The following is a 10612-nucleotide window of genomic DNA, read 5'->3' as shown; positions in this document are numbered from 1 at the left end:
TATATTATTTTTTTTAATTAATATTCTTTCCATACAATTAGTTTCATTTATTATATTTATTAGTTATTATCTATCATGGGGATTTCACTAACAAACCAATATTATATCATGTGTGTTCATATTAGGGCATTAAACATGGAAAAATTACAAAATGATATATTGGGGTTATAATAGGGGCCTAAAAATTTTAATATATATATATATATATATATATATATATATATATATATATATATATATATAAGGTATTGTTTATATGATTTTTTGGCCAAGCGAATGCAAAAAACGTGATTTCATTGGAAGGATGTCGGGAACAGCAACCTGCACGTCACCAACAACAGGAAAGGGTGGGAATAATGCAACTTTCACGACCGATGAACACTAAACCTTGCCATTTGGATTTTACTGAGTAAATTTGATGTAGTCCCTTTCCATTTGGAAGTCGATGAACCCTTACTAGTTGGAATTTTCCCAAATAACCGATTTTCTTGTAGCAGGATCAGCGGTTCAAGTAGATTCATTTACATCTATAGCCATAAGTGACTTAGTACGCCCATGATATCAGATTTATGGCGAAAAAGAGAAATTTGGGGGAAAATGATTGATTGGTTTATTGGAGAGAACAACTTCAATTAGGTACATCTCCTCTCAATCTAGATTTCTAAATCCTCCTACTTTTTCAAGATCTCTGCATGAGAAAGCTAATTTTTTACTTTGTTGCAGAACCCATCTGGTGGATCCTTGCCTTCACATCGTTTTATGAAGGCTGGTCAATGATTATACTCTCTTTTTTCTTCTATAATTATTTGATGAAATGCCTTTTCACTGAAAGAAAGGACACTAAGATCTCGGCAACTGTAATGGATTTTTGTACATACTATTTTTCATGCAGGGTAAGAAATACTTATTGATTTGAACGCTTGGTTTTAGGGAATTGAGGAATTCATCCAAGTGGAGTTATTTCAATATTTGTTAGCTCTATGGATGGTTTTCTCATGTTCTCAAAAGAAGGATATTGTATTCACCTTTTAGTCACTAAAGAATTTACAACTAGCTAGGTGGTCTTTTTCTTGTTATTTCCCTCATATGGTTGAGCACATCCACATGTGCCAAAATAGAAATATTGTTGTATACAAATTATATTTATATGGATATCATGCATAATATCATGTCAAGCTTCTTTTGATGCTTCCCAATTGCGACTTGATAGAAAATTTCACCCCATTTCCATGCGCCCAATTAATATTTCTTCTTGTTTCTTGGAGATTTTTATAAGTCTCATGCGAAATATTTATCCAGAGGTTGCAAAAATGGTGTTTTGTTTTGAGAGATTCTACAGAAGTTGGATATGTATTTTTCAATTTTTGTAAAATAGGTGTAATTGAAATTATTTATTTTTGTTGTTTGTAGCACTGCCTATTGAATTTCCATGACAATTAAGTTAATTTGTTTGCAAAATATCATGGACACATACTAAAGCTCTGATGGTGCATGTGAGCAAAAACGAAGATATGTCTTCTCTGTTTCACTCATATTAGTTATGTTAGTCTAAATTTGTTTCAATCAATAGACAAGATACACGAAATAAGGATTCTTTATCATTATTTGTGGTACTTAGTATCCTCTTGAGAAGCAGATGTAAAATAATCTTACAGGAGGCAGGTAATGAGATTTGGAAAATTAGTAAGAGAAAAAATTATTTGTTCACAAATAGATCTATGGACAAACACTAAAAACAAAAAATTACTTAATAAATTATATTTTCAGAAAGGTTGGATATGAATATAGTTTGCACAGTTTCATATTTAAAATGCTTTTCATGCACATAACATATGTTAGTATTTAGAAGTGAACCTTAGCCTATCCAAGGATAGCTTGTCAGACTCATACCATGGAGATCATGTTCACACACCTAATAAGTTTTGTTGCAAGAGAGATAGATAATATCCACTTCCAGACAAAATTAAGGCACAAAGACACTGTTATATGGGTTACAATGGCTAATACTATGTGATTATTGTGATATGAATGGCTCAAAACATTGGTGTTAGTAGTTTCAACCTTGAGTATATTGGTATCAATCTCCAAGAACATGAGAGAATACCCTTAATAGGCCCAATGGAACATAAATATTTACGTCATGAATCTCTTCGTGAGAAAATGGTATGTTTTTTCTGGGCCCCACTAGACACTTAAGGATAATCTATCCACTTTTTAGAGGCTCATAGCCCAGGTCACTACCCAAAATTAAATGACACCTTTAGAATAGAAAGATGACTAGGAAATGATGATGCAAATGAAAATACTTGAACAAGCCATTAACCGAACCCCTATTAGTCATGAAAAACATTTCGTTAAACATATCACAAATATGTAATCTACAAGTGTAAAAAACATATTTAAGCATAGGGGTCTCATACTTATCTGATAATCCCTATGAAGAATTGTTCCCTTATATCATTTGTTGCATTATGGTCTATTAGGTCATAGATACATTGTTCATTCATTTACAAGTAAAAACATGACAAGAGCCATGCATAGCCACAGTCATAAAACATATACATAACCAGTATAATAGAAACAAACATACCAAGGAAATCATAGTCATATGATCCACATATAAACCAATATAATACTTATAGAATTACAAGGAGAAATGACCTCATACTGATGATGCAAAATCCAAACCTGGGATGGGACTATAATGTTCCATCGACCATAGAATGGCTAAGCCAAATCTCTCTTTAGCCATTCACCTCCGTGCCATATTCCAAGCATGAATGTGGAAGTAAAACCAAAAGAACCAACCAGGGCATCTCGAGGCTAAACCACCTCACCCTCATCAATAGAACCTAGACTTTACCATAATCCATCTTGGATCACTACGTCAATACACTGAACATGTAATAACAAGCTTTACCATCACCTCCACCAGATCACTAGGCCAAACAAGCATGGAAGCCATAGGATTTCTCCACCTACACCGTGAGGAGTTTTCCTGTCTCATAGTCCCTCAAGCTTTATTGCAATCCACAGTCTGATCCACGGATCACTAAGACCTAAACTGAGACACCACCCTCTAGGCTTTACCGTATATCCCGCCATTCACCAGCAATGATTCCTAGGCCTAATCAAGGGAAAACACCTATTGGCTTTGTCGTATATCCCTCCATTCACCGGCAAGGATTACTAAGCCCACCAAAGGACACAATCTTGGCTTTACTGCAACCCACCATCTAGATCAGGAGTTACTAGGCGAGTGGTTTTACCGTGATCCATGACCTGATTCAGGGACCACTTGGACATGTGTTCTATCATTTGGAGATCCCTGTCACTCAGCTTTGAATCCATCTAACGATTTAGTTCAACTAGAACATGAGAATCCCATCACACCATGGCTATCTAGAAATGGAAAATCTAGGTTGAAAACATTGTCACACTTGGCAAAACCCATGCCATAATAGTAAAGATCCACATGCAATACCATGCATGCCAAATCTAGCAAGGAAATCACACATGCAAATCTATACCTGCAAAGGATCATGTTGTACGTGCTTGATCTTGCTCTTCCTTGTTGCTTCCTTCCTCTTGCTTTCTTTGCCTTTATTGATCCAATGCCAAAATGCTCCAAGAAAACTCTATGTCTAGGAGTGAGAGAGACAGAGAGAGAATAATGAGACAACTCCAAAACTGAACTGACTAATCTTACACTAACCAAGCCTGCCAACTAATCCTCCTCACATGCAACTTGTGACCTTTCACCTCCCTTTTCTCTTATTTTCCTTTATTTTCATAAATAAATGTAGCAAAAATGTCTTTTGTGTTTTAATATATTTTCCATTGCCTCTCTCAATTTCCTTTAGCCATAATAACTGAAATAAACACCCACACTAAGATTTTTTCTCAATAGTCAACTTGGAATATGTATCCCATCCCGATAACCTTATTATTTTTACATGAATTTTTAAGGAGCTATTAAAATACACATGTATCAAAACCTTTTGTATGGCTCAGTCACATAGAGATCAAATGCTCCAACGGAACCCATTAAGAATCTAACAGTGAGAGGAAAATTAAATATCTCACATACTGTGTGTGCACAAATTAAATCCTTAGCATCCGCCTGGATGCAGAGGGATGAATAGAAGAAACTGTGAATCGAGCATTGAAATACTGAGCATCATGTAAAGAACAATCGCAGCCTGCAGGGCAACTCTCCTTTGGCAGGCAATAGAGACGGAGCAACGAAATCTAATCACAATTGCCGGCAAAAGGAGAGTGACCCTCTGATTCTCCTGCGCAGTAACTTTTCATCTTACCATGGACGGAGAGTACTGTCGTCCGTAGGAGAAATAGAGGAAGCGATGGATGAATAAGTGGTTGCAGTGTCGTATGTTTCATGTGGAATCGCGGTGTTTGTTAAAGCGAAAGGTACTCACGGTGACTCTGAGCCACACATTCCTGCTTTTGTCGGGCATTTTTTTTTAAAGGGTACCATTCGTAAGTTCACGATATCGATAATTTCTAAGAATAAATCCAAACACATGGCATATATGAACGAGAGCTACGTCTTCTCATTTCTTATTTAAATTTTTATATATGAATGAGAGCTACGAATGAAGGATCTTAAACATATTATTGCGTGTGGATCACATGAACTACTGTAAGCTTCGACAATAATAATAACAAACTTACCTTTTTTTTCTTTTTTTAATATAACATGACGATGTCAAAATTACACATATAGATATCGATTACCTTTACTTATCATTATAATTAGATAAAGGGAGTGAGTGAGTGGATTTAATGATTAGGATAAGGTGAGTGAGTCGATTTAGTAGTAAAAAAAAAGATTAAAAGATAATGGTTTTTTTATTATATAAATAAAAATAATTTATATATTAAGTTATTTATTTAAAAATTAAATTATTATTATTATATTTTAAAAATATTTTTAGTATTTATGGACTAAAAGATATAAATTTATTTAAAATTTTAACTCTTCCATTGTTAGGGATTTTTCTGTCAAAATCCCAAAAACAATATAAACTGCACAGAGAGACAATACTCTGATGCTGCCACAGGATCTTTAACACAGCGGAAGTTTAAAAGATCGTTTCTGAGAACAGAGGGATTTACCAGAAAGAAATACAGTGCTATCCTATTCATTCATTTCCCATTACATTCAGTATGCTACGCTGCTGCGTATTACAAACATTCACTTTCGCTGCTGCGCTTCTGCACACACTCACTCTCTCTCTGCGGACTTCTAAGCACTACTACAATTTTTTACACAACTACATAAAAACTGATGACATACAAAATTTGAGCGAATTAATGAATGAGGATGGAGACCCATGCTGTGAGCTGCTCGAGGCTGTCCTTCTTGTCCTCGACTGAGTTTCATATTTACTGTGGTCGCTGAGAAATTCAATGTGAAAGAGTTGGATTGCAACCTGTTTCCTTCTTCGGCCGTACTAAGAATTGAATGCAGTCGCCTACTGCTGTACTGCTTCACGTCCGCTCTTAACTAGCTCCGCGCCAATTCTCTGTTTCTCCTCATATTTGAAAATATATGAAAAGCACTGCAGAACACATAAAGTTTCCTTTTGACGGACTTCAAAAGTTAAACCATTATGCTTCGGAAACCCATCGGGTCCGGGCTTCATCGCATAGCGCTCATATAAATGATTGTCTACCCATGGTTTCCCCGATTGCGATATGCCGATCGCACTATGGGCCGATACCTCCGATCATATATATATATATATATATATGCCTGAAATACATTAAAACACAAAAAAAAGAGCCGCTTACGGAACCGAAATAATATTAAACAAAATTTTGAATACCCGTCGGGTCCGGGTTATCGGGTCGCAACATAACCCATGGTAAAGCCTGCCATATTGAAAATGCTGATAGCAATACGCCGATGCGATATCGGCGATCGCTCATTGCAACCTTTAAATGCATCTTTGTAAGTCCTCCACTGCGACTTCGCCGATGCGATATTGGCGATCGCTCATCGGCGATATTTCTTATCGCTGCCACTGCCTGCCTGCGATGCTCCAACCCGCCGATATGTCGTCTTGCCGATACGCCGACGCGATCTGGACCGTTGATCGGTTAGATTTGACGGCTGCAGTTAGTGCGGATCTTTAAGCCTGCGATTTGGTTTTTCTCATAATATTGGAGTGTTTATGCCTCCCGATCCTTGGTAACTTTCCGGCGTTGTTTTGGTAGGAATGCAAGTGCTCGGTCATTAGCTTAGTGCTGCTGCACGCCTCAACTGTTGCACAGTTGAGATTACATTTTCAACACTCCCCTTTAATTTCAACTGTTAGGCATTCAATCATACCCAAACACTTCCTCAAAAATTCAAAGCTTTTCTGCTACCTGTTCCTGAGTCCTGCAATGTTGTAAACTGATTTCTCCATTGCTTACCAATTCTCTGATATAATGAAACCTTGTATCAATGTGTTTCGTTCGTTTGTGAAACACAGAATTCTTGGACAGGGCAATAGCAGAGCTATTATCACAATAAATCACTGTTGCTTTTGCCTGCTCTTGGCCTAAGCTCCTCAACATTCTTCTCATCCACACTGCTTGACATGCTACTGCTGTAGCTGCCACGTACTCTGCTTCTGCTGTAGACAACGCCACAATTGGTTGTTTCTTGGACGCCCATGAAATTGCTCCGGAACCCATGTGAAAGACATAACCGGATGTGCTTTTCCGATCATCCACACTCAGAATTCTTTTTGCTGCCTGCCAATGTGCCTCTTTTGGCCTCTCCATGAATCTGGAAATCAAACTAACAGCAAACATTATGTCAGGCCTAGTTGCAGTTAAATACATAAGACTGCCAACTATGCTCTTATACAAGCTAGGATCAAAATCATTGCTGCTGTCCTCTTTGCTGAGTTTTAATCCCATTACCGTGGGAGTGTTTGCTGCTTTGCATTCTTGCATATTAAATCTGCTCAATACTTCATTTACATATCTTGCTTGAGATATAAAAATTCCATTTTCATTTTGACCTACTTCTATTCCTAAGAAGTATCTCAGCAAACCCATGTCAGTCATCTCAAATTCCTCTTTCATGACTGATTTGAAGTTTTCAATGAGGTAGTCATCATTACCTGTAAAAATAACATCATCAACATATAAGACAACAATCAGTATCTTACCATCCTTTTCTTTGATGTAGACAGTGGGTTCTCCCTCACACTTGTCAAATTCATTTTCCAGTAGATAGGAGTCTATTCTACTGTACCACGCTCTTGGCGCTTGCTTCAGCCCATAAAGAGCTTTCTTCAATCTGCACACTTTGTGTTCTTGGCCTTTCTTCTCATAGCCTAGAGGTTGTTCAATATATACCTCCTCCTTCAACACTCCATTTAGGAATGCCGACTTCACATCCATTTGGTAGACTTTCCATTTTTTTGTGCTGCTATGGACAACACTGCTCTCACGGTTTCCATTCTTGCAACCGGTGCGAAAGTCTCCTCATAATCTCTCCCATACTGCTGCTTGTATCCCTTGACGACCAGCCTTGCCTTATGTCTTTCAATTTTACCTTGAGCATTGCACTTGGTCTTATAGACCCATTTGACTCCAATAACTTCTTTACCTTTTGGTAGCTCAACCAAATCCCATGTCTTGTTTCTTTCTATGGCATTCATCTCCTCATCCATAGCTTCTATCCATTTCTTGTCTTTAATTGCATCTTCGAAATGAATAGGGTCTTCAACATGAAAATACAAGGCAAATAAGGAATTCATTCCTTCATTATAAATATCACTTAGATTCCTAAACTTCTTACCTCTTTCACTTGGTGTGCAAATGCTTGACGATGCACTTGAATCTCCTCCTTGTGGTGTGCTTGGAGAAGCACTCTCATTTCTTCTCAAGGGTGTTCCTTGCTGTCCTTGTGTTGGCGTTGCTGTTTGGGGACACATTTCAGCCTCTTCTTCATCATCTTCATCATGAGACAAACAGTTTTTAACATTAACTGTTTTCTCTATGCTTCCATCCCAAGCTTCCTCCTCAATGAACTGAACATCTCGGCTCACAAAGAACTTCTTGGTAGATGGGATATACAGCCTGTAAGCTTTGGATTCCTCACTGTATCCTATGAAGATACATTTCTCCCCTTTGCTGTCCAACTTCCTCCTTAGCTGATCTGGAATGTGTGCATAAGCCACACATCCAAAAAAATTCATGTGGGTGACTCCTTGCTTTCTCCCACTCCATGCTTCTTCCGGCACTTTGTTCATCACAGCTTTTGTAGGACACCTGTTCAATATATATACTGCACAGTTTACGGCTTCAGCCCAATAATCATTTGGCAAATGCTTTGCCTTCAACATGCTCCTCGCCATATCCATAATGGTCCTGTTCTTCCTTTCAGCAACTCCATTTTGCTGTGGGGTGTACCTAGCTGTAAACTGTTTATGAATTCCATTTTCTCTAGAAAACCGTAGGAATTCCTTGGAGATATACTCACCTCCTCTGTCTGTTCTCAAAACTTTGATGCGTAGCCCACTTTGATTTTCCACGAGTGCTTTGAAATTTCGGAATTTTTCAAACACTTCCGATTTGTTCTTCAAGTAATAAACCCAAGTTTTTCTTGTAAAATCATCAATAAATGTTAGAAAATATTGGCTGCCTGCTAAAGATGGGGTTTGCATTGGTCCACATAAATCTGAGTGGACAATTTCTAAGGGTGCTTTTGCCCTTATGCTTTTCCCTGATGGAAAACTTTCTCTGTGTTGTTTCCCCAATATGCAGCCTTCACAAAGGCTGTCCGGTTTCTCTATCAATGGTAATCCTCTTACCATTCCTTTTCTGCTCAACAAGTTAAGACCTCCAAAGTTGAGATGTCCAAATCTCAAATGCCACAACCAATTTTCATCTTTTGGCATACTTTGGAAAGCCTCTTGGGAAACTGCCGCAATTACTTCTTTATTTCTCAAATCTGCCCTTATCCTGAGAGGGAACATCCTGTTCCTCGTCATCTTCACTTCAACAATGTATCGCTTGCTAGGTGTTATATCCATGATGGTGCATACATCATTTTCAAAGAAGACATTGTAACCCTTTTGAACAAGTTGTCCAATACTCAAGAGGTTACATCTCATTCCAGGAACATAATAGACATCTGCTATGGTTTTCCTTTCACCTTGCTTGGTAAATATTTTAACTTCTCCTTTACCCATAACATAAATTTTGCTATCAGTCCCAAGTGTGACTTGTGACTTTACACTTTGATATAAAGCAGAAAACAAAGCTATGTTTCCTGTCATATGGTTGCTGCAACCGAAGTCTAGAAACCATATATCTTCACTGCTTGTTTCAGCCATATTACAAGCTAACAATACATTATCTTGGCTGATATTTTCTCTAGTAATATTTGCATTAGATCTATTATTCACATCATGCTGCTTCTTCCTACATTCACTGGCATAATGCCCATATTTTTTACAGTAATAACATTGGACATTATATTTTTCATACCTTTGTCCTTGAGCATGATGTTGTCATCCTTGTTGGCTGCTGCCTTGGCCTTGGTTCTGATCTGGATTGCTGCCTCTTCCTTGAGCATTCGCTGGACTGTTCCTTCCACGTCTGTTCTGGCTTCTGCTTCTTCCTCTTTTGTTTCCTCTGCCTTGACCTCTTCCTCTTCCAAAGGACATCTGGGTCTTGAAGGCTTGCTCTAGAGATGAGTTTTCATTTCTACTCAACCTCTGCTCATGAGTGATCAGTGATGCATGAAGTTCATCAACTGAGAAATTTGTGAGATCCTTTGTCTCTTCTATGGTGGTGACAATCACATGGAACCTTGAGGGTAAACACCTCAATAGTTTCTCCACAATCCTCCTTTCTTCAAGTATCTCTCCATGAGATCTTATTTGTGTGACCAGACCAATCACATGTGTGAAGAATGAGTCAATATTGTCTGACTCTTTCATGCACAGGTTCTCAAAATCTTTCCTCAGCAATTGTAGTTTTGCTATCTTCACTCTCCTCATGCCTTGATAGGCTGTCTTGAGGGTTTGCCATGCATCTTTGGATGTCTTAGCTGTTGCTAACCTTGGAAACACACTTCCATGCACTGCTTGATACAAGAAGAAAAGGGCTTTTGAATCCTTCTTCTTGTAGCTCTTTAACAAATCTTTCTCTCCCTGAGTTAATGCATTAAACTCATTTTCATCTGTTGGTTGTTCAAAACCATCCTCAACTATTTCCCATAAGTCTTGGGAAGCAAACAAGGCTTTCATTGTTATTGCCCAATAGTCATAGTTTTTTCCATCAAATAGTGGGAGCTGCATACCCATGCTATTGCTGGTGCTGGCCATTCCTTGCACTCTTAACTATGCTTCAAAATACAGTGAAGTATTTAAGAAAAATACCTTGGATTCTTTTGCCTGAGACTTCGCTCTGCTGGAGAAGCTCCTGCACCAAAAGGAACCTTCCTTCAGCTTCTTTGAACCCTTCAAAGAGCCTAAACCTCAGCTCTGATACCACTGTTAGGGATTTTTCTGTCAAAATCCCAAAAACAATATAAACTGCACACAGAGACAATACTCTGATGCTGCCACAGGATCTT

Source organism: Pinus tabuliformis, chromosome X, assembly GCF_031772625.1.
Source record: "Pinus tabuliformis cultivar Carrire ecotype Pingquan chromosome X, CPIR1, whole genome shotgun sequence".
NCBI lineage: Eukaryota > Viridiplantae > Streptophyta > Pinopsida > Pinales > Pinaceae > Pinus > Pinus tabuliformis.
Note: the sequence above shows the minus strand (reverse complement) of the source record.